Source organism: Leptonotus elevatus, chromosome 13 (assembly GCF_054856555.1).
Source record: "Leptonotus elevatus isolate MCC_2025b chromosome 13, RoL_Lele_1.0, whole genome shotgun sequence".
Lineage (NCBI taxonomy): Eukaryota > Metazoa > Chordata > Actinopteri > Syngnathiformes > Syngnathidae > Leptonotus > Leptonotus elevatus.
The window spans coordinates 4,241,359-4,262,744 of record NC_141251.1 but is presented as its reverse complement, the minus strand read 5'-3'; the positions used below and the strand labels follow the sequence as shown (position 1 = coordinate 4,262,744).

General features: G+C 40.8%; 1 long non-coding RNA gene across 2 annotated transcripts in view; it reads right to left on the bottom strand.

Moving 5' to 3' along the window:
• Positions 1–21,386, bottom strand: part of LOC147163532 (uncharacterized) — a 39,733-nt gene that overhangs the window by 1,779 nt on the left and 16,568 nt on the right. For both annotated transcript variants that reach the window (XR_015096886.1, XR_015096887.1), the window contains exons 3-8: positions 18,948–19,036; positions 18,748–18,838; positions 18,483–18,639; positions 15,935–16,053; positions 15,626–15,757; positions 4,689–4,740 (exon numbers count right to left, since the gene is read on the bottom strand). This is a non-coding gene — a long non-coding RNA (uncharacterized LOC147163532). The remainder of the gene's footprint in view (positions 1–4,688; positions 4,741–15,625; positions 15,758–15,934; positions 16,054–18,482; positions 18,640–18,747; positions 18,839–18,947; positions 19,037–21,386) is intronic.

The following is a 21,386-nucleotide window of genomic DNA, read 5'->3' as shown; positions in this document are numbered from 1 at the left end:
TCCGTCATGCCTCCGTCACACATCTGTAAACATGTGCAGACGAGAGGGCAGCGCTGGGAGATGTTATCAACGCAGACATTAAGCTACTAGCAAGATAGCCAATGGATATGAAACTGATAACTGGGTCCACCTTAAATCTGACTTCGGCTAGCAAAAAAAAAAGAGAAAAAAAAGACAGCCGTTATGTAATGATTTACGAAGGCGAATTAGGGCCACGTATATATTTTTTTCCCAGAGGTGGGGTAATATTTAGAGCAAAAAACTTGCAAATTTGCCACTAAAATGTTTTTTCTCGCAAATTTGGCACAACAACTTGCAAATTTGAGAGTTTATAAAGTGGCAGTTTTTTTTCCATTCTTTTTGGCAATGAAAGCATTTAATTTGATAAGTTCACATACAAAATACTAGAGACAGAAGCTTCCTGCTCAAGATTTCCCACCGAACACTAATCTGTGTGAATGGGCGCAAAAGGCGTTGGTGTGGTTCCGAGTCAAGGATAGGTCGAGATAGTCGTGTTTGATCTGGCTGGGAAGGAGGACCATTAGTCGGCTTAGAAAAGCATTGATAAAGCTATCATGTGTCCAGCATTTTTTTCCTCCTAGCCCAGAAAATCCTTTCAGGTCCAATGACATTGAAAGCCTCGTGTATAGAAGGTGACACTGAGATTGAGGCTTACTGTACACGCTCATCCGCCGGCGTGCAGTCTCGTGTTTTCACTCCGCCTTTTCATCCTCGCAGTCAATGTCAAACATGAGCCATTGTGCGAAAAGGTCCACATGCAGCGGGGGAAACCCAGCGACAATAGGCCGCCTATGGCTGTAAACTAAGCAAACACTGCAAAGGGTTTAGCTCTATATTTGCTATATTATTCCCCTCTACCCCCTAAAATTCTTAAATTTCAATGTTTATATTCATTTTCATCTGTTTTATTAAAATTCACATTCAAGTGGAAGTCAACTATAAACATTTCTTGACACTAATATGTTATACGTGACATTCAGATTAATATTACAATTTTTTTTTTTTAAATATAAGTTATGAAGCAAAATCCAACTATATTTAGACATCTCAGGGGGCGGCCATTTTGCCACTTGCTGTCGACTGAAGATGACATGCTGCTCAGTGCTCAGGCAACAACCAATCAGAGCTCACCTGTTTTCTGAAGCTGCACTGTGATTGGTTGTTACCTGAGACCTGAGCAACATTGATGTCATCTTCAGTCGACAGCAAGTGGCAAAATGGCCGCCCCCTGAGATGGGTAAAAACAGCTTGATTTTGCTGCTTAACTCATATTTCACTAACGCAATATTTGCCAAAATACCATATTTAGTGGGGCTGCATAGAACATATTATTGTCCCCCAAAATTTTGGAGGGTTGACTTCCTCTTTACATAAATTGGCGTACTTTTAATATACCAGTCCTTAAAACTATTTTTAATTAATTAATAATAAATATTTATAATAATAATTCAAATGTTTTTTAAAACTAATTAACTAGTACATATTTAGTAGATAAATTTTTCTACATTTATCATGTTTATATATATATATATATATATAGTTTTTATATTAGTAAATAACTGGTTAGTTAATAGCAATGAAATCAATTACAAGTAAATTAATTACAAATGAGAATGAACTTTTAATAAATTTTTACAATAAACTATTACCCTGTATACATATTTTCCAGAGACATTAAGAATTTTGTCTGTTTTGAAAATCAAATAGGCCTAGAGCCTTTTGTAACCAAATGTTTGTCAAGCCTGCTTAAGCAAGTCACACAATTAGACACAAATACACACTGCGTGTGTGCTCTGCGAGCGTGGGGCGCTTGCGTGCCTTCCGTGTGTGCAGCGATCAAACAATGCCAGGCGCTTTTGTTTGGAGATGCACTTCTCGCCTGTCTGAGAATTGGACGATTTCATCATTAGTCTTGATAAGGGAGATGCAGGGAGTGTTGGAGGAAGGAACGGTAGCCGACTCCCTATGTAGAACATTTTCCCAAGGTGAAAGTCCATTCTCAAGTGTTTATCAGAGTCATTTAGGGAAAGGCCTAATAAAGTGGTTAGCATGTTGGCCTTGCATTTCCTAGGCTTAGGGTTTGAATCTTGGGTACAATGCTTCCCACATTCAACAAGAAAAGAGAAATGAAGTAAAAGAGTCGAGTGAGCGAGTGAGTGACGCAACAACGCAGCGAGCAGTGTTACGACGTGAACAACACACTGTGCACATTTACAAGGCTGGCTGCAGGATTGTCCAGCCAAGATCAGCGCGAGACAGCCACAAAAGGCATTCTTCAGCCGTCATCTGATGATGTGTACGCTGGTTTTTGAAATTGAGCGCAATGCCGTTTTACCGAGGCTTTCTAAGGGCTCCGGTGGGGTTTGGAAAGCCCCATAAGCCGCTCCACCCCGTCTATTATGGCGGGCTCGCTCTCCGGGGAGCAACCGCCTAAACACGGACACTGGCTCGGATGGCCTCCGCAGGCCTCACGAAGAAGTGGAATGAAAGGAGGAAGAGTTGTTTTTTGGACTGTTGTGATTTCTATCCACTGTAAGTGTAAATAAACAAACACAAGGCCAGCAGCAGGAGGAGGACATGGAGTGGGGGGAGGGGGGGTTGGCATATACTTCTTGGCTTGAGCCGTGAGAGAGCAGCTCATTTATTCATACCACTGTTAGAAGAGGACACAAAACACAAACATGCGCGCAAGCCATTCTTATATTTTGAAGTTACAATAACAGTCAGAGGTTATGATGTGAAAACATCCCACCACAAACTCATTTGCGACTTTTACTGGAATCTGACCTTGCTTTGTGGCTTACAATATTTAGATTCATGAAAACAACACAGTGATGCCTTGAGATTTGAATGACCGGATTTACAAGGTTTTTGATACAAGCCATCATTCGGGCAATTGCGGATTGTGAATTCAATAAAAAAAAAGATTCTTTAAATGTTTATTGTCACTCCCAGTTGAAGTTTACTACAAAACTAAAGATAAGACACAGAATGACATCTTGTATATTTAACCAAAACCAGATGAACTTCCTGCTAGCTAAATGCTAACACTCAATGCAATGCAATTGTTTTTTGTCAAAAGTACAATTCGTAACCCATTCGAACTGATTTGGGATTCGCTGCTAAAACAGTAAACCAATCGCAAACGCAGTTAGGGTGCGAGTCCTAATGAGTACACACTCACACGCACGCACACACACACACACACATACAAAATATATATTTAAAAAAATAATAATAATAATAATAATAATTGCGTGCGAGTCCGAGCTAGAAAACTTTTTGAACAACTTTTTGAACACAAACGGTCACAACGCATGCAGGCGGAGCATTCAACAACACTCGATTTTTTTTCCCGGCAAGTACTTTTAGATACTGGCTAGACTTTATTCATCCTGTGAGAGAAATGAAGTCGTTTTAGGAACAAGGTTCGAGGCGGGTCCGGAGCAATCATGAAAATGACACATGATAGTGCTACATCATCAGCATGTTTATACATTCTACATGCGTGCATACATGGAAGGCCATCTAATGGCACCGAGATCCAATCGCACTGATGCAAGTCAACGGATAAACAAAGAAGGTCCTTGTTGGCTGTCGTACGGTGATGTTGCATCAGTAAAATGTTAACATGTGAACAGGCCTTGTTAAAGGGTGGCTACCTGTGTAGCATGCAGGACGTCAGCGAGGGATTGATTAGGTGTCACGAGTTTTATGAGCTTTCACTCCACTTTTCGGCATTAGTCAATCTTACAAACCTCGTTCTATTTCCGTTTCCCCATCAGCCCTTTCTTCTCTCGTTGCTGATAAAAGCAACAAAGATGCTCTTTGTGTTGAGTAAACCCTCATGTGTAAAAAGAAGGCTTCGCCGTTTGCGGCAGCGGAGAAAATGCAATTTAACGGCTTCAAAGGCTGCTCGTGTTTGCTTGGAGATTGACTTCACTTTTCACATTGAATTGTCCTATTTTTACTTACGTCGAAAATGCCCTGACTGACCCCGTCACATGTAACCCTCCTCTTCGCTAACATTCGCTGGGAACAATTTATTTAAAAAAAGCAAAAGCCCAGAACAATGAGGGCCACTCGGAGGAAAAATCTAAATATGAGTTGTAAGTACCAGGAGGAAAAAATGGCAGGATTAAAACAGGAATTGTGAGGAAAAGTTTGAATGTACGCACAGCGACGCGCAATTTTCAGAATATACGTTGTATTTTGTAGAATAACATTTTGGGACAAAAATTAAAGGCTACAGTGTAAACCCCCCAAAAAAGTGCAATTTCAATCATATGACTTTTTGCATTATTATTCTGTGGATTTGTTTTTTTCTTATGACCGTCAACAGCACATCATATGATAAAAAAAGCAAACTTCTTTCATCGACCGTTTTTATCTGGACATGCATACCACAGAGGCCGTAACGGTGTTTGTCGCCACCACAAAGAGACCACAAAGTGTTTTCAAATGTGTGTCATATGACCGCTCCCCCACCAGAAGTCTCGACCACTTTTAAAGTGCAGCCATATGGACGTAAAAGCCGAATAAAAAAGCCACAAGGCTTACTTTTTTTTTTTTTTTTTTTTTTGCTGTTTAGACAGTTGATCTCAAACACCAGCTATTGGCTTTGTGATGTGTGTAAAAGTGACATTTATCTGGATCAAAATATTTACCAAACAGCTTCCTGCGATTGATGTTCAGGTTCCAGGACATGAGGCGAAGACGCTGAAGACAGAAGATCATTGGCGTTACTGTTGTGCTATCCTCCAAATGTGATTATGCTCAACTTTTTAGAGTATTTTATTTATTTATTTATTTTTACTAAATCTATACCCATGTGTTGTTCTATGGCTCATAAGTCAAATCATTTTGCGGGTCGTAAGTCATCATTTCTGGATCTGCATTCAAATTGAAATTCAATGCAATCGTGTCTGGCCCATGATTCTCTTTTTAAGGTCTTCACGCTTCACTTACAATTCCTGGATCTGCTTTCACTTTGGAATTTAATGTGATCTTCTTTGGGTCAACTGGAGCCATTTTTTCAGGGTCTTCCATTACAATTGCTAGATTTTCTTTCACACCAGAATTTAACGCCATCTTTCTTCTCCCATGAGGCAACTGGAGACAGAATGATATTTAATGCAGTCTCCTTTGGCACATTTGTAAATGGGATCCATCTTTTTTTTTTTTGTGCCTTCCATCACAGTTCCTGTGTCTGTGCTCGCAATGAAATCTAAAGGGGTCTCCTTCAGCCTTTTAGTACCGATAATTGGAACCATCTTTTTAGGTATCTGGTAACAGTTTCCAGATCTGCATCAACACAAATGCATTTCAATTGGAGCTATCCTCTACAATTTGTGTACCATTTCACCTGAAGCAAAATACAGAGTAACAAGAGCTGCCACCAGTTGCAAACAATCCTATACACAATCCTGATTTGATTGAAAACTCATAAACAACCAATGACGACACCACCTGCTGGATCATATGGCTCTCTCACCACCGCAACTTGGCCCGATGCATAAGGACTGCAGCATATCAAAACACAGCTTTCCTACTACCAGTAAGCTTGTAAAAGAAACAAAAACGTGCAATTAAGATTTGGACAAATGCCAATGGAGAGTAACTTTTCAACATCACACAACCTTGTAAACACTGACTGATGGACATTAAAGTCATAAATCTTACAGATAATTACTGTTTCATGAAAAGGGAATAGTAGTCATTAAAATAGTGTTTTCTGAAATCCTTGTCAGCTTATCATTGATCCCTTGACTGGATCGACTCCAGGCTTCCTGACCTAGCTTGTTTTTATACATGACTTCTTTTTTCCCCAGTAGGCCTCCACACCTTCGAGCAGTTTAGGTGATTGTTGGCGGTGAATCCAAATCAAGCTGTCAAGCGGGGGGAGGAAGGGGGGGGCGCCTGATGTGAAAATTGAAGGTTTAAGAGCGAGTGTGCGATCAAAAACTTTTTGTGCAATACGGATGGGGAGGTTTTCCCTCACTTAGCGTTCAACACATGTTCTGTATCACAGCCATGCGTCTTTTAAAAGAGTTATTGAGCTTGTCCTTAATGTGAATAGCAGCCATAGATTTGGCTTTGGCTTTACTGTAGAATGGGACATCACACTCGGGCCATTTCATTAGCCACTATTGATTAACCTAATGTGATCTGACACAAGACGGTTGTGTTGCATTCATATTGCACTGATTTGAGAGGATGAAAAAGTTTTTTAAAATAATGGTTTGACTTTTGATATGAACAATACATTGTAGGGAGTACATACAGGGATGTGGAGTTCATATACACTTCAGTTGCATTAAAAACGTTTCAAAAGTAATACAGTTTCAAGTTTGAGATGGAGGACATGACTTTGTAGGGAATGCATACAGGTATGTGAAATTCACACAGTATTAGTAGGTGGTCGTTACATACACAATATTTTGAGATGCATTAAATAAGTCTCAACTTTTGATTTGCATGAGCAGCCATTGTAAGGAGCACATACAGCTAGGTACGTCGAGTTCATACGCACTACAATATTCTGAGATGCATCGAAAACTTTTCAAAAACATTTTCTTTAAATTAGGAGGACTAGAAATTGTGTGCATTGAGGTACGTGGAGTCCAATCTGACTTTTTTTTAGATGCATCAAAAACAAAAAACAAACAAATTTTTTTTGAAAGTGCATACAGGCAAGTGGAGTCCATATGCACTGTGTTCTCACCAAACTACTGTAACCTTAAAAGTCAAGACATTTTTGACTGGATCGTTTACATGTGATTTTCACGTGCCCTTCATTTTTCGCTTACTACTATTGCCATTCCGCAATGTCTCAAATGGAGCCGTCCTCCGTTGCAAAGAATAGGCTCGATGTTTACGGCCATTCCAACGGGGTTATCGCTATTGCAGGAAGTGCGTGTGTAATGAAGGAAGCCTAGCTAACAAAATAAACACACACCACACCTTGTACTGTCTTGTCCTGTTAGATCCTGTCTCACTGCGACTGGCAGGCTGCTGCCGTTGCCTCTGGGTCAACACGAGTAACAGTTGTACAAACCCGACGTAAAGGCTGACTTTAAACATGACGTTGAGCTGGAGTGTGTATGTAGAAATTATTGTTTCATCTAATAGAGGGTCTGCAGTATTGGCCTGACACAAATAGTGAAAACTATTCTAAAACTAATTTCAAATAGTTATAACGGCCGATAGATCAGATCAAGCAATGACTTTTTTTACTGGACAGGGATGGTGTGTATAAATGAAGCTGCTCCCTTCACTTCAACACGGTTTGTTGGTACCAAGATGCCACCAGATGGAGCCAAAGCAACACTTTTATATTAGACAGGGATTAAGACTGAGTGAATAACATCAGGGCTTAACTATACTGTACATGAAAGGCCTTTCTTTGATGTTAAAGGGGAAGTCAACCCAACAAATATTTATTGATAATAATATGTTCTATGCAGCCCCACTAGTCAAAATATGGTATTTTGGTTAATATTGTGTTAGTGGAATATGAGTTAAGCAGAATCCAGCTTTTGCCACTTGCCGTCGACGGAAGATGACGTCAGTGTTGCTCAGGTCTCAGGTAACAACCAGGGTTATTATAGTTTTAAAAGTTTCATTATAGTTTTAAAAGTTTCATTATAGTTTTAAAAGTTTCATTATAGTTTTCAATTCATCAGTTAGTTTTCAGAGTGGATCTGTCAGGTTTTTTTTCCGTTTTCATTATTTAAAAAAGACTTAATTGTAGTTTAAGTATTAGTTTTCTTTTTTTTATGTGTATTACTTGTGGGCAATATTTAATAAACACTATGGTAAAATGAAAAAAGTAACGCATTTCTTACCTAGCGTTGCATTTCGGCTGAGTTAAATGAAAAAGCAGGCGAACCGAGCCATTGGAGCCAAAAGTCAAATGCGCAAAACGTCATCTGAAAGTGCTTTTCTATTGGCTGGTGCTAGATGACATCCCTTCTGTGTGGCACACTTTCAAACGTCTTTATTCCGGTTAATATCAAAATAAATATACTTAAAATCACATTTAAAATCATCCTCAAAGGCTCCTGTAATAAATTAATTACCAAAGACTAAAACAGACATTTTCGTTATAATAATAAGTTAGATTTACTGTAGTTAGTTTTGTCAAACATAAAATGTAGTTTTAGTTATTTTTAGTTTTTTTAAAAAGCCTTTTTAATTTTATTTTATTTCATTAACGAAATTGTTTTTTTAATTTTAGTTTGTTTTTTCGTTAGTTTTCGTTAACTAAAATAACCTTGGTAACAACCTATCAGAGCTCAGAAAGCAGGTGAGCTGTGATTGGTCGTTACCTGAGCCCTGAGCAACACTGATGTCATCTTCAGTCGACAGCAAGTGGCAAAATGGCCGCCCCCTGAGATGCATAAAAATGGCTAGATTTTGCTTCATAGGTCTTAGTCACAAATGTAATATTAATCAGAATGTCATGTTTAGACTAGTGAGGTCAAGAAATGTTTAAGGTTGACTTAAAGAAGCTTGTGCAAAGTGTTCTACCAAGGCTGCCACCTAGTGTTCAATCAAAGCAGCTACATTTGACCGTTCACAAAAGGTTTTATCAACACGTTGTGGCACAACCTGAACAAAAGCAACCGTCTCTCTACCACACAATTCTCCCTCGCAGGTTATTTCTGGTGGCCAAGGATGAAAGACGGGCCCACAAAGGAAAGAATGTGGTTCCTGTTGTGGTCTTAGAGGGTCAATGGCAAGTAGATGTGGGGGCGGGGAGTCTGCTTTTCTCAATTTGGGTGGCCCCCAGGGAAGGTTGAGTGAGGGGGTGGGGAAGGGGGGGGGGGTATAATAAGCATGAGTCAAGGTCTGAGAAGGGGTGGGAGGACAGGGAAACGGGTGCCAGACCTGGACAAGGTCCGAGGGATGTTATGGGAACAGGACAACACAAAGGACGGCACCTCGGTGTCGAGATGGGAGTGTTTGAATGAGGCTCGGAGTTGAAGTCAAGACCGCGACTGAATCCAAATAGCGAGGGGGAGTCGAGCAGAACCAAAGAAGCCACTAACACGAAACACATGCAACAGAAGCATGTGTGCACTCCACATGCGAGTGGCAGTCATCTGTCTTCCGTCCTTGGCATCGAGACGTCTTGTGGGAGGGAAGCAGTAACCCTGATAGGATTCTGCAAAGCCAGTTCGGCCGGCGCCAAGCACAATACCCAGCAACTGAAGCAGAATAAAGATAATAAGAGAGACAACACATGCCTTTCACTCAAAGAAATACATCGGCAGTTTGTCTTGGGGTGGCGTGATCACGTTCACACATGATCCAAAAGTGAAGCGTATTGTTTGATGAGCTGGGAAAGAAAGTAGAGAGCACGAAATATACTTTTTTTTTTTTTTTTTTTTGAAGTGGAAGTCAACCTTAAACAAATCTTGACAATATGTTGTATGTGACCTCACTAGTCTATACATGACTTTCTGATTAATATTACATTTGTGAAATATGAGTTATGAAGCAAAATCCAGCCGTTTTTGTCCATCACGGGGGGCGGCCATTTTGCCACTTGCTATCGACTGAAGATGACATCAATGTTGCTCAGGCAACGACCAATCACTGCTCACCTGTTTTCTGAAGCTGCGCTGGATATTGCTGCTTAACTCATATTCCACAAATGTAATATTAATCAGAATGTCATTTTTAGACTAGCGAGTCACATATAACATTATTGTCAAGAATTTTTATATAGAGATATATATCTATATAGATATAAATATCTAGATTTATATCTAGATAGAGAGAGAGAGAGAGAGAGAGAGAGAGAGAGAGAGAGAGAGAGAGAGAGAGAGAGAGAGAGAGAGAGAGAGCGATTGCTTTATCCTTATTAGTTTATAATTCCCAGGGGGATTGGCAGTGGAAGTGACAAACATGTATCTGGTAACAATTTAAGTAACATTTTAAAATCATTAACTGCCACTTCCACTTCACATCACTATCACGGAACCCGTGGCTTGGCCCAACTCAGTGTTCAAGACCCACATAATGATTTACTATTGTGAATATTGAACAGGTTTAATATTTACGATTGTTGGCTGTAGCAGATCAGAGAGGGAAAAAATTAAATTAAAAAAACACTCAACACACCCCACACCACTCGGTATAATCTTGCAGACTTTCTAAACTGACTTTGATCAAAATGGAGGGCAAATGCTTACATTTGGCCTGATGATCACTATGTGTATAAACCATAATAAAACTGACAATACAGCCATGTTTTTTTTTTTTGCTTTTGGCAAAAGTACCTTTGTGAGCTCATTCCAACAAAAAGTGTTGAGTCTCTGGTCAACATCAACGCTCCTCAGCAGGAAGCCTTCATCAGGGTGCTGCGGACCCTCTGATGGGCAGCAAAATTCAACTGCATAAACAAGAGTTTTTAATTCCTCATCTGCGCCCTGCAGTGTTTGCACACCCATGCTGATACTTAGTAAGGAGGCACGTGTTTGTGTGTGTGTGCGCGTGCGCGTGTAATAACATGCCAGTCAGCCATCCTTTAATTACTGAAGTGACCCAGCCTGATGATGCCGCTAATGTTTAACAAACACAGGTGACAGGAGTGTGTGTGAGCATGTCTGTGTATGCTTGTGTGTGTGTTTCTGTGTGGGCAGGCGTTTGACATGTCAACTGCAAACAGGCCTCCTTAATTATCGCTCACATGCTAATGTGAGAAAGCGTGAAACAGCGCACTACCGTGGCGAGCCAGCAGATGGCATCATTACACAAAATTTATTTATATTTTTTACTTTGGAGTTAGTGCACAAAAATGTATTGATACTAAAAACACAATTTTCTTACAAAATCATTTTATAGTGCTTTTTCCCCTTTTGTTAAGGAATAAAAAAATATTTGGACTTTTAGTTATGGGTAATGATGCAGCAAAAAATATGGGCAAAATCATGTCATACCTTTAAACTATAATTACTTACAAGTAAAATATTACTTTTCAAATTTACCGGTAATTACAAAAAAAACCCATGTCCTTTCTATTAGTCCAAAGAACCTTAAGCACACAGCGCCCTCTTCTGACAAATGACGGGATACACAAAAATGAGCTCCTTTATACTGTACCATAAAAATTGCCTTCACGAACATAATACCTTTTATTCTTATTTTTAACAATATGACTGTTAATGTGATTGCAGTGTGTCCTCAATCAGGACTTAAATGCATCAACCTGTTTAATTTTTTTTTGAAATATTAAGCGACATTAGAAGGGGATTAATTTTTTATATATATATATACATACAATACAACTTTATTAAAAATAAATAAATGCTGGCAATGTAAATGTCTGCCATGATAACATCATTTAAATTAAATACAGAAACCTTTTATTTAACATGATGAAAAAAGGAGGGATAGAATAGGTACATACAGATTGATAGATCCACATGATATAAATCAGGGTGGTCAAACATACAGCCCGCGGGCCAAACCCGGCCCGTCAAGGGTTACAATCTGGCCCGTGAGGACCGAACACAAAGTGTAGTTTTTCACAAAAATTAAGTTGTTAATTAACTTGTTTTCTGCTACTTTATTTTTATGTTTGTGCTATTTTTCTTCCTTCAACTGCTTCTAGATTTCTGGATGAATTCAAAGCATTCCAATTTTAGCACGTTCAGCTCATTCCGGGTGATTGTATATCATTCCATGTCATTCAATATAATTCCAAAGGTTTTCATTCAGCCCTAAGGCCTTCACATGCAATGTCTACAGAAATGGCATTCTCTGTTTTTTTTCACAAAAATTAAGTGTTGTTGCTAATTTGGTCCACTGGATGGCACACTGACAACCACTGAAATGACATTCTGAAATTTGTCTGTTACTCAGGATTTGATGCAAATATTGTGCGCTCATGTTTGTTAAGAAAATTCCAATTATTATGCAATCAAAAAAAATAAATGGGAATAATAATTAATAAATTGCAGAATGTACATGTAATTATTTGTACCAACAACAAAAAAAGAAGTATTTTGACCTGTTATTTACAGCTAATTCAGCCACTGACAAACTGGGAGAGAGCTCGACAATCAGTCAGACTAATCGAAATATACTACTAGATCTGAAGCTGCATAGAACTCCTTGCCTTGTCTTCCCTCTATACTTTATTCAGCCGTTTGTCTTATAATTGACCAGTAAGTTAAAGCTTGCTTGTAATGGATTAATAGTGCAGTGTTGATGGGAGGACAATGGCGCTCCCCCCTCCCCCCCGGCCCCCTCGCCACCCTGCCTGATTGCTCCCAGAGGTCTGATCGGTTAACCTTAACCCTCTCTGTTTGCTTTCCAAACCGACGGAGCGAAGTCACTGAGCTGTAAATACACACTGACCTGAACTAAGACTCTCATCATCTGTAAACTCATTCAACACTGGGAGGGACGGCCTCCATCACTGAGTGGAGGTGGACGCGCGCGAGTGTGTGTGTGTGTGTGTGTGTGCTGAAGCGTCAAACGACAGTCCCAATATGATCTCCCCATCAGCCCCACGCAGGCCAGGAGATTGTCCCTGGGGCCAGAATTTATGGAAATGGCCGTAAAACGTGAAGACCTCAGTAATGGGATGTGTCGATAAAGGAACCCCACCCCCCTCTCTCGCACAATCTATTGTCGCTTACCGAAGGAGACGAGTGGCCCGGCTGTAAGACAACTCACATCTCATTTTCCCCATAAAGCCTCGGCGAGTCAACAACCATAAAGCTTCTATAAATCATCATCGAGGCACACAAAGAGGCAAAAGCGAGAGGGGCATATTCATCACCGCCGTGACAGACTTCATGCTTTTCTGCACTTGAATGGGTCAAATTAGACCTTTTTTTGGTCAGTGATTTAAGACTTAATTTCCCTAATTATCCTCAGGGGAGCAATAAAGTATATCCATCTATTAAACACTCTGAACGATGGTGCAAAAGTGCATTCTAAAGATGCTTTCATAAGCATAATAGGAAACTAAAAAGCTTTTTGACAAAGACAGCGGAATTCAAAAGCAAGATACAAAAACATCACTTATTGGACAGTTATTGGAGTATGCATAAACAAGAGTATGCTAAAATATATAAAGTGGCAGCTTACTTTACAAATAAGTGACCCTACGTATGAGTACGTGTCAGCGGACTTCACAACAAGCAGTAGTTTAGCAAATAATGAACAATTCTTAAACTAAGAGAATTAAACGTTCCATTCTACAATCGACACTAGCATCCATGTTGCGGTGGTTATAATCTTTTCAGTAGGGCTGGTTATCAATTCAAATTTCCTCAATCGATTCGATTTCGTTTCACAAGAGTTCAGTTCGATTTAGTTTTTTTCCGATTCAATTCGATTCACTTTACCTCAATCCGATATGACTTTGTGGAGTTTTTATCATGTCCTTGTCCTTGATATTTAAAAACATTAAATTCCAAATTAAATTTTGAGGTGGAAGTAAATGGTTAAATGATTTAGTGTTCTAATCACTTAAGTGTTACACAAACATGAAAATATTTTCATAATTCTAATTCAATAATTGCAAATATAAATGTAATAATATTCTGAATTATCTTAAAGTACAATAAGTCAGGTCTTTCATAAATGTAAGAAAATACTTTTAAATTCACGTGAACAGTAAATGTCAAGAAAACAGTCAAATAAACGAAAAAAGTGGCCTTTAAAATTCAATTTTCTTATAAATTTAAGGGGAAAAAGATATTAAAATAATCGATTCATGGGTTTATGAATCGATATCAGGCTGGAAAAGGAAAATCGATTTTATATTGATTATTCAATTTTTTAAACCCAGCCCTACTTTTAAGTGGCAGATATGTCAACATAAATTGTACAGCAACACAAAAAGGCAGGCAATGCTACAAAACTAATAAGCATATATTCTTTCTTCTCTATAAAAAAACAACAACCTAATATTCCTTCCGCTTTGTGTGTCCAAATTTAAGCAAAACAAGCCAAATGTTTACTCAAAGTGAATAAAAAAAACAATTGAGAAAGGAAAAAGGCTTCTTTCTGGTGTGAAGTGCAAAAATCTATAAGGTTAAAGGGAATATGGCTCCCCACTATTAATTCCCTGGAATGTCCAGTCATATCTTATTAGGAGGCGCTAATGAGCAACGGCCCCTCGGGCAGATGAGCCTTTTTTCAACTTGCCAGAATTATTGATGGAGGCCCTTTTCAAGTATTTAGTGAAGAATTCTTAATGTGCATCGACCTTTCTTGAGCTTCACTAAAAGTCTTAAGTGAACAGGATAGCAACCAGAATATTAGAAACAGGTCGCGCCAATCAGAGTTGAGCATCATTATCTTTATAAGGGCAAACATTTCAGATCACGAAGCACTGAGAACTGAGTGGGCTACGCATTTACACAGCTGTATTCTGAATATTTGTTTTGACAGAAATTGTTGTTTTCCTCAGATTTCATGAGGTATGATGACACTTATTTAAAACTGAGGTACTGTCATTACTGCCCCCTATATGTCCCAATTGGAACTGCCCTTGATTTGAAAGATCAGCCTTACTGTAATTATATCTGTATTTTTTAGCTTAATGACAAAAAACGAGTTAACCCACTCTAACCCGCCTCTTCACATGAGCGGCGATGCCTGCAGAGCCAGACAGCCCGGAGAGCGGGTCCCGTGAAAGACGGCGACCCCTCCCCCCGGGGACAACGGCGGTCCCACACCGTTTTACTGGCACAGAAGGGCAATAAGTGCTGAAGGAACACAATTATTATACTGCAATCATTTCCGATTCTCCGCTGGAGTTGTGGGCCGAAACGGAACGGGGATGAAGGTCACAGGGGAGCGGAAGGAAAAATTTGGAAAATACACTTAAATGTCACTTTATTAGGAACAATCTGATAAGACTCAATGACGAATAAATGCTTTAACATGATAATAGTCATATTCTTATTCTTATTATTGAAACATGGAATTATATTTTGCCTGTAAAAAATGAAAGCGAGTCAGTTGAATTTAGAGAATACATGCACGTCATGGCGCATGGTCAGGATTAGGGATGTTCGATACCACTTTTTTCCAGACCAATACGCAACTCTTGAGTAGTCACCGCTACTGATACAAAATACCGATACCACTAGTATATAAAATTCCCCACCCATAAATGAGAGATTTTTTTTTTTAAAGACCTATAAATCCCAATATATTATTTTTCCTTAAATTTGCATGAACTTAATGGCAACTTTATATTCTTAGAATTTCTCATTTCTTGTCCCCGGTCGTAAAACGGCTGCAGGAGGGCGGCCGATAATGGTATCGGTCACCGCCGTGAGTACCAATACCTTAAAATAAGGTAGTCACCCATCATAGTCAGGATGATACCACCTCTGCCTCAATTTGAGCCAGGAAAAACCCTGAAACAAGTCAAACCTTTACAGTTATTGAAGTTTTTGTTTGTGTGATATTCACAAAAATATATAATAATGTGGATCACTACTTTTAATTAAATTATTTGTATTTTTCTTCTTCTTTTCTTTGTCCTTTAAAAACAACAACACTTATTTTGGATTTACAACTAATTGTAGTACTTTTTTTTTTTTTTTACACAATTTAAGTCTACCTCTGATTTTGGGACAGCTCTGGCATCGGTCATGAAGCTTCTCTCTGGGAAGTCTGAGGCAGGATCAGCCCTCATTTTGCTCCCACGGAGGTCACAGTCATCGTATGGTTCCCTCAGCTCGGCCTCCATTAACTGTTTGTCCGTCGAGACACATACACACACACACGCTAACACATTAACGGTGCAGAGCTTGTTGGATGAAAAAGAACAATTAAGGCAGAAATGAGGAGAATCATCAGGGGAAATAGCTGATGAAGACTTTATTGATTAGGGCAGCTCCACTGATCCACATCTCACTGTAGCAATTACCAGCCGCCGCTGAAGGGGGGGGGGAGTTCATCCACAGGGAGAGCAGGGGTGTGGCTTGTGATAGTCACAGTGCAGGGGCCCAATTTGAAGACCACCACGGGAGGGGACAGGAAGTGAACCTGGCAAACAAAAGAAAGCCCAAAAAAAAGACAATGAAAATGTTGAATTCTGTGAAAATTCTACATTTTTTAATGACTCGATTGATTTTCTATAGGAGCAGCAAGTGAGCTGATGGCTAATTGCACGCGCTGGCCCGTAGGCGTTCCCAGCGTATTTATGGTGAGTGTGTATTTGCATACATGAGGAACAGAAGGGCACATAGAAGAGAACAACCCAATCTGGACAACACAATCCATGTAAATTCCTTGTGAATAAAGCAATAAAACGCCAACCTCTGAGACAACATGTTGACAGTACAATGGCAACATCCCCCTTGCGTTTGCTCAATTAAGGCAGCAGCGTATTTGTATTTAAATCTGCCTGCTGTCCCTTTGAAGAACCTCGATGTCGTTGGAGGGGACGCCTGCTGGAGGGGAACGCCATGACGGCGATCAATCGCACGCCGTTAGCTTTGCATTGCGGCGCTTCCAGAGCCTGAATGTCAAAAAAGGTCATTGTGGAGGCAAACAGGACAGTAACCGGCATTTTTATCCACAAGATAGCAGGTTCAAAGGTCAAATGAGGCATCCAATTAGAGGTGATGGCCCAAAATTTAATCTGAAATGAGAACCGGTGCTGGGTGACAGAATGATTGGTGCAGAAAATCTTGTTTTCTGCTTTTGTGAATCGACTGGGGGGGGGGGGGGGGATTCCTGGCCCCAAAATAGGGTCAACTGCTTACAAAACGGAGTATTTGAAGTAGAAATTGAAATTAGACGTATGACACTAAAAGTACTCAAATAAGAAAACATGAAAGGGAGTGTTAACAATGAATAATAAAACTAATTGGAGAAAAAAAGTATTTTGGATGTTTTTCAAACTCTGCAGTTTAATTGCAGCGCTTGAGAGCAGATTTTCTCAATTTAAAAACCTTATGCACTATTTGGCAAGGGCACAGAAAGTGAGAGAGGAGGAAAAAAAAGAGAGCTAACGGTCAATGGCGAAATATAAAGGGACAAACACAATCTGTTGGTGCACTAGATGGAGATGAATGGAGCTTAATCCTTTCGCCTTCCATCACACCTTCCCAGCCCGCGCCATGCCGGCTCCCCGCTCCTCTGCAATGATGATAAATACTCCAGCCACTATTTATATTTCCTAATTGTAATTAGCAGGAATTATCAATTACCGTTAGTGCCTAATTGCCCTTCATAAAGACAGCTCCCCAGGTTTAAACGGCTCCATTTAAATAATGTAACTAATAGCTCTCACGCCTTTTACATCTTCATTGTTTCCGTGCGCGAGCCACGCGACGGCTCCGCTCGTAATTTAGCGCTTCGGCGAGAGGAAGAGTGCAGGTGGCACTGCGCGTGTAATTACTGTTAATGAATTATGATGTGACCTTCTCAGAACAATGGCTAATCAATGCTCACGTTGAGTGACAGTACGACCGCTGCAGATGCCAGCCATGCTAGCAAGCAGGCCCAAGTAAGAAAAAGTGTGTAAAATCCCCCCCAAGTAAGAAAAAGTGTGGAAAAACCCCCCAAGTAAGAAAAAGTGTGGAAAAACCCCCCAAGTAAGAAAAAGTGTGGAAAATCCCCCCCAAGTAAGAAAAAGTGTGGAAAATCCCCCCAAAGTAAGAAAAAGTGTGGAAAAACCCCCCAAGTAAGAAAAAGTGTGGAAAACCCCCCCACTTGATTTGATGTCTACGTCAAAGTAACACAAATAGACAGCTAAAAGATAGCATGCAGCACACTGGAAGACACAAGATGAGGACTTCAGGCACTACAACCAAAGATTGAGCAGATTGGAATCATGGGGGTGATAGATAACAAATCAGCGTTGGAGGATCGCAGTAGTTGATAAGCGGAATGGAGAGGTCACAAATAGAGCTAGGGGCAAGGTCACAGGACACCCCGTTTGTAACCAGGAGGATCAGGCGGAGCTTACTTCTAATTCTACATGACGCCATTGGTGAGTTGCAAGAACATGGCTTATCGGAGACCTGTGGCTGACAGGTCGCTTTAGATTTCTCAGTTGTCAGTTGGTTCGTCAGTGTATCACCGATACAGCAGCTAAATGACAAGGTCTTGTCCAGTCATGGCGACCAGTCTACTCACGTCCCGTCCAGTCGTGGTTGTCTGCTCACCTTTCTCCTTATGGTTATTAAAAGTACCACGCGTTGCACTTGATTCCTCTTTCCCTGCTTTTGGGTCCACCATCCCTCATCCACTCACGTTCCATCATGATAAACGAATATTCACTCTACTTTTTGTCAGTTGCTTATTTGGTGGTGTGCTGTCAAATTCTCGAATGTAAAATACATGCCTCAGCTCAATAACAATAGGAAAAGCTTTTCTGTACTGACCGAGATGTAAAAAGTTTGGACCCTCAGCTGACACGCTGACAGTGTACTGGTAGCGCAGATGACGTCGGTGCGTGAACTGACCTTTACCTTGTTCTGACGGGGGCGAGGCATGACTGACAGCTTCCCTCAGCGTAATTTAGCCCCCGCCTCCCTCCATCCCTCTCCATCGGCCATGCGATGCAGTTGACCCTCTGTACAAATCACCGCCCAACTTTCCACATCTGCTGCCTGTCAGCATCTGCCAGGCGCACTCACCCGTCCCGCACATAATGAAAAACTCTCATTACTCGCCTCCACCCAACAGGTACACAAACCGTTAGGACAATTACCGGGCAATGCCACTGACCTTGTTGTCTCTGAGAGTCACACCAGCACGTACACAACAGTGAGTGGCAGGAAGCCTGGCAGCTACTCGCACAGACATCATGGAGACGTGGCTAAACAGATTTTAAGCATGTGAATATGAGGCATACAGCATTTAGCTTATAATAACTTGCGGGACCTATCCGTCCGAGACGGCAGGACATCTAACGTGCGCAGACATACTTGATCCTTTTGCCTGCGGGAAGCGGAGGCTTGACGTAGCGTCGTTGAAAGGCGAATCTGGATCGATACTGGCTGCCCGCTGGCGTTTCCTGTGCACACAGTATTCGGGGTCTCTGGAAAAGCTATCATAGCGGAATGCAAAGTGTATGGATGTCCCCTATTTCTTCTTGACTTACCTCAGGGTGTTCTGTTTTATCAACGACAATATGACAACAACGACCTGGCGTATCATTCAATAGCAACTGGTGGGTGCAACTTGGGGAAGGCCAAGTCAACATCACGTCGCATCCGTTTCTACCGTAAATGGGACTTCAGCGCTTTTCCACCATACAAGGCCCTAAAAGCGCTTTACATTCGACTGCTCATTCGTCTACACAGTAAATTCTGTAGAGTAAATTTGACTATTTAGTGGGACCAAATAGACTCAGTTTTTGAGTAACATTTACACTTGGAAGAGAGTAAAATAAAGAATTGGGGGGGGGGGGGGTCAATAAAAGTCACTCAGTGGTTGAGGAACGAACTCACGACCTTCAGCCCTGAGCCATGCAGCTCCTGCTGTGTGTTAGTATATCGCTCGTGACAGCTGTAATCTTCCTAACTCGAGAGGGACCATAGTTTTAGAGTATATAGACCAAAACATTGTTTTTGGTCTCTTGGAGATAAGCAAACAGTAGAAGGAGCTTAGCTCAGGTAGTAGTGTGGCAGTCTCCCAAACAGAAGGTCATGAGTCCGTTCCTGAACCCTTGAGTGACTATTATTTATTTATTTCAATTCTTTATTTGACTCTTTTCCAAGTGTAAATATTAGCCTACTCTAAAACTAAGTCTATTCAGTCCCACTCTAAACAGAGTCAAATTTACTCTACATCATTTACTGTGTACTGAAGGCTAGGGGTTTAGCATCTTGCTCAAGGATACTTCGACGTGATCACAATGGCATGAGATCGAACCCGCAACCTCTGGGTTGGGGGACGACCACTCTACCACTGAGCCTACCCTAGAAGAACCAGCTCGATGTTTCAAAAATGAAAATGCAAGATGTTAAAGCTTTAAGCTTAACTGTACAGATAAATAAAAAGGACATTAAAAAAAAGCAATTCCTAGACAATCAGTACCCCAACATGGAACATGAAGGTGATTGAGCAGCCACAAAGTTTGAATCTGGCACAGAGGCTCAAACAGCTCTCCTCCACAGCCCACAAAACATTTGCTGCTCCTTTGTTTGGACCCCCAATTTACGACAGAGTTCAGACAGACAACAATGGACACTACAGTCTGCGAACAGAAGTGCAGCTCATCGTGCCTCCTCTGCCATTAGACAAATTATCTGATGTTTAGCAGACTGGGGCCAGCCTCCCTGCCAAGTGATGACTTTACGGGCCTTGGATGGAAGTGTGTCTCGGCGGTCCCCCGCCATGTGCGACGTGGGGCCCGCTCCGCCCTCTCTGATGTCCCGCGCAGGGGACCACAGACTCTTCCCGCTCAGTGTGAAGACGACCCGAGGGCCTTTATGTCCTCCTTTGTTTCACTCACACGCGCCAACAGATGTCCGGCCATTGGGCTTTCTCGTAGGAAGTTGTAAACCTCCAGCGTGCAGCCGGCTCCATTCATATGGAAGGCCCAGAGTGTCGCCTGCGCGAGTACCATACACATGCAAATGTCGACAAGCAAGAATCTCCCCGTTGGGGCGGCTTTAACAAATGTTTGACTATGTAACTACGGCAGAGCTAACCGGTCCACCAGGTTATGACCGGCTGGAGCTCAATGCAGAACACCAATCGCAGATAACACAGGAAGCGGCAGAGGGAAGAATAAGACAGAAACAGTGTGAACACCTAACTGACAGAAGAAAAGGCCACAATCTGGACCTCACACACTTAAAAAAAAAGCTAATGTAGAAGTGGCATCCCAAAGAAAAGTGGTGTTCAAAGACTTAGCCAGATTACATTCTAGGAAATTCCTTTGAATTCTCATCCTATGGTAATGCATTAACCGACTGTCTCTGTCAAGAAGTTCAATTTGAAAAAGTAGGAACAACCTTCTCAAAAGGCAGAAAAAAAGACTGGGAAAGTGGTAGGCACACATTTAAAATGTTTCCAATAACATCACTGTAATAATAATTACAGATGGGCCTAGTTATCGACAAATTGATCGTAAACTAATTTCTCGATTTGTGAAATTGTTGATTCATCTCTGAAACCAGGATTTGCCATTGTTAATATGAAACAGTCTAACATTTAAAATAGTCAGCCTCTCATAACACGTGCTACACCAGCATAATTGAGCAGGATCATCTTTTATGGCGAGACAAAATTGCCAAAAGGAAGAAAAATGCTAAAAATTTGGCCCGATCGTCTGTTTTTATTGAACATTCAAACTAGAACACAATTTTACCACAGAAAGATACACGAAATTGCTTGTATTTTTTTTAATTGTTTTT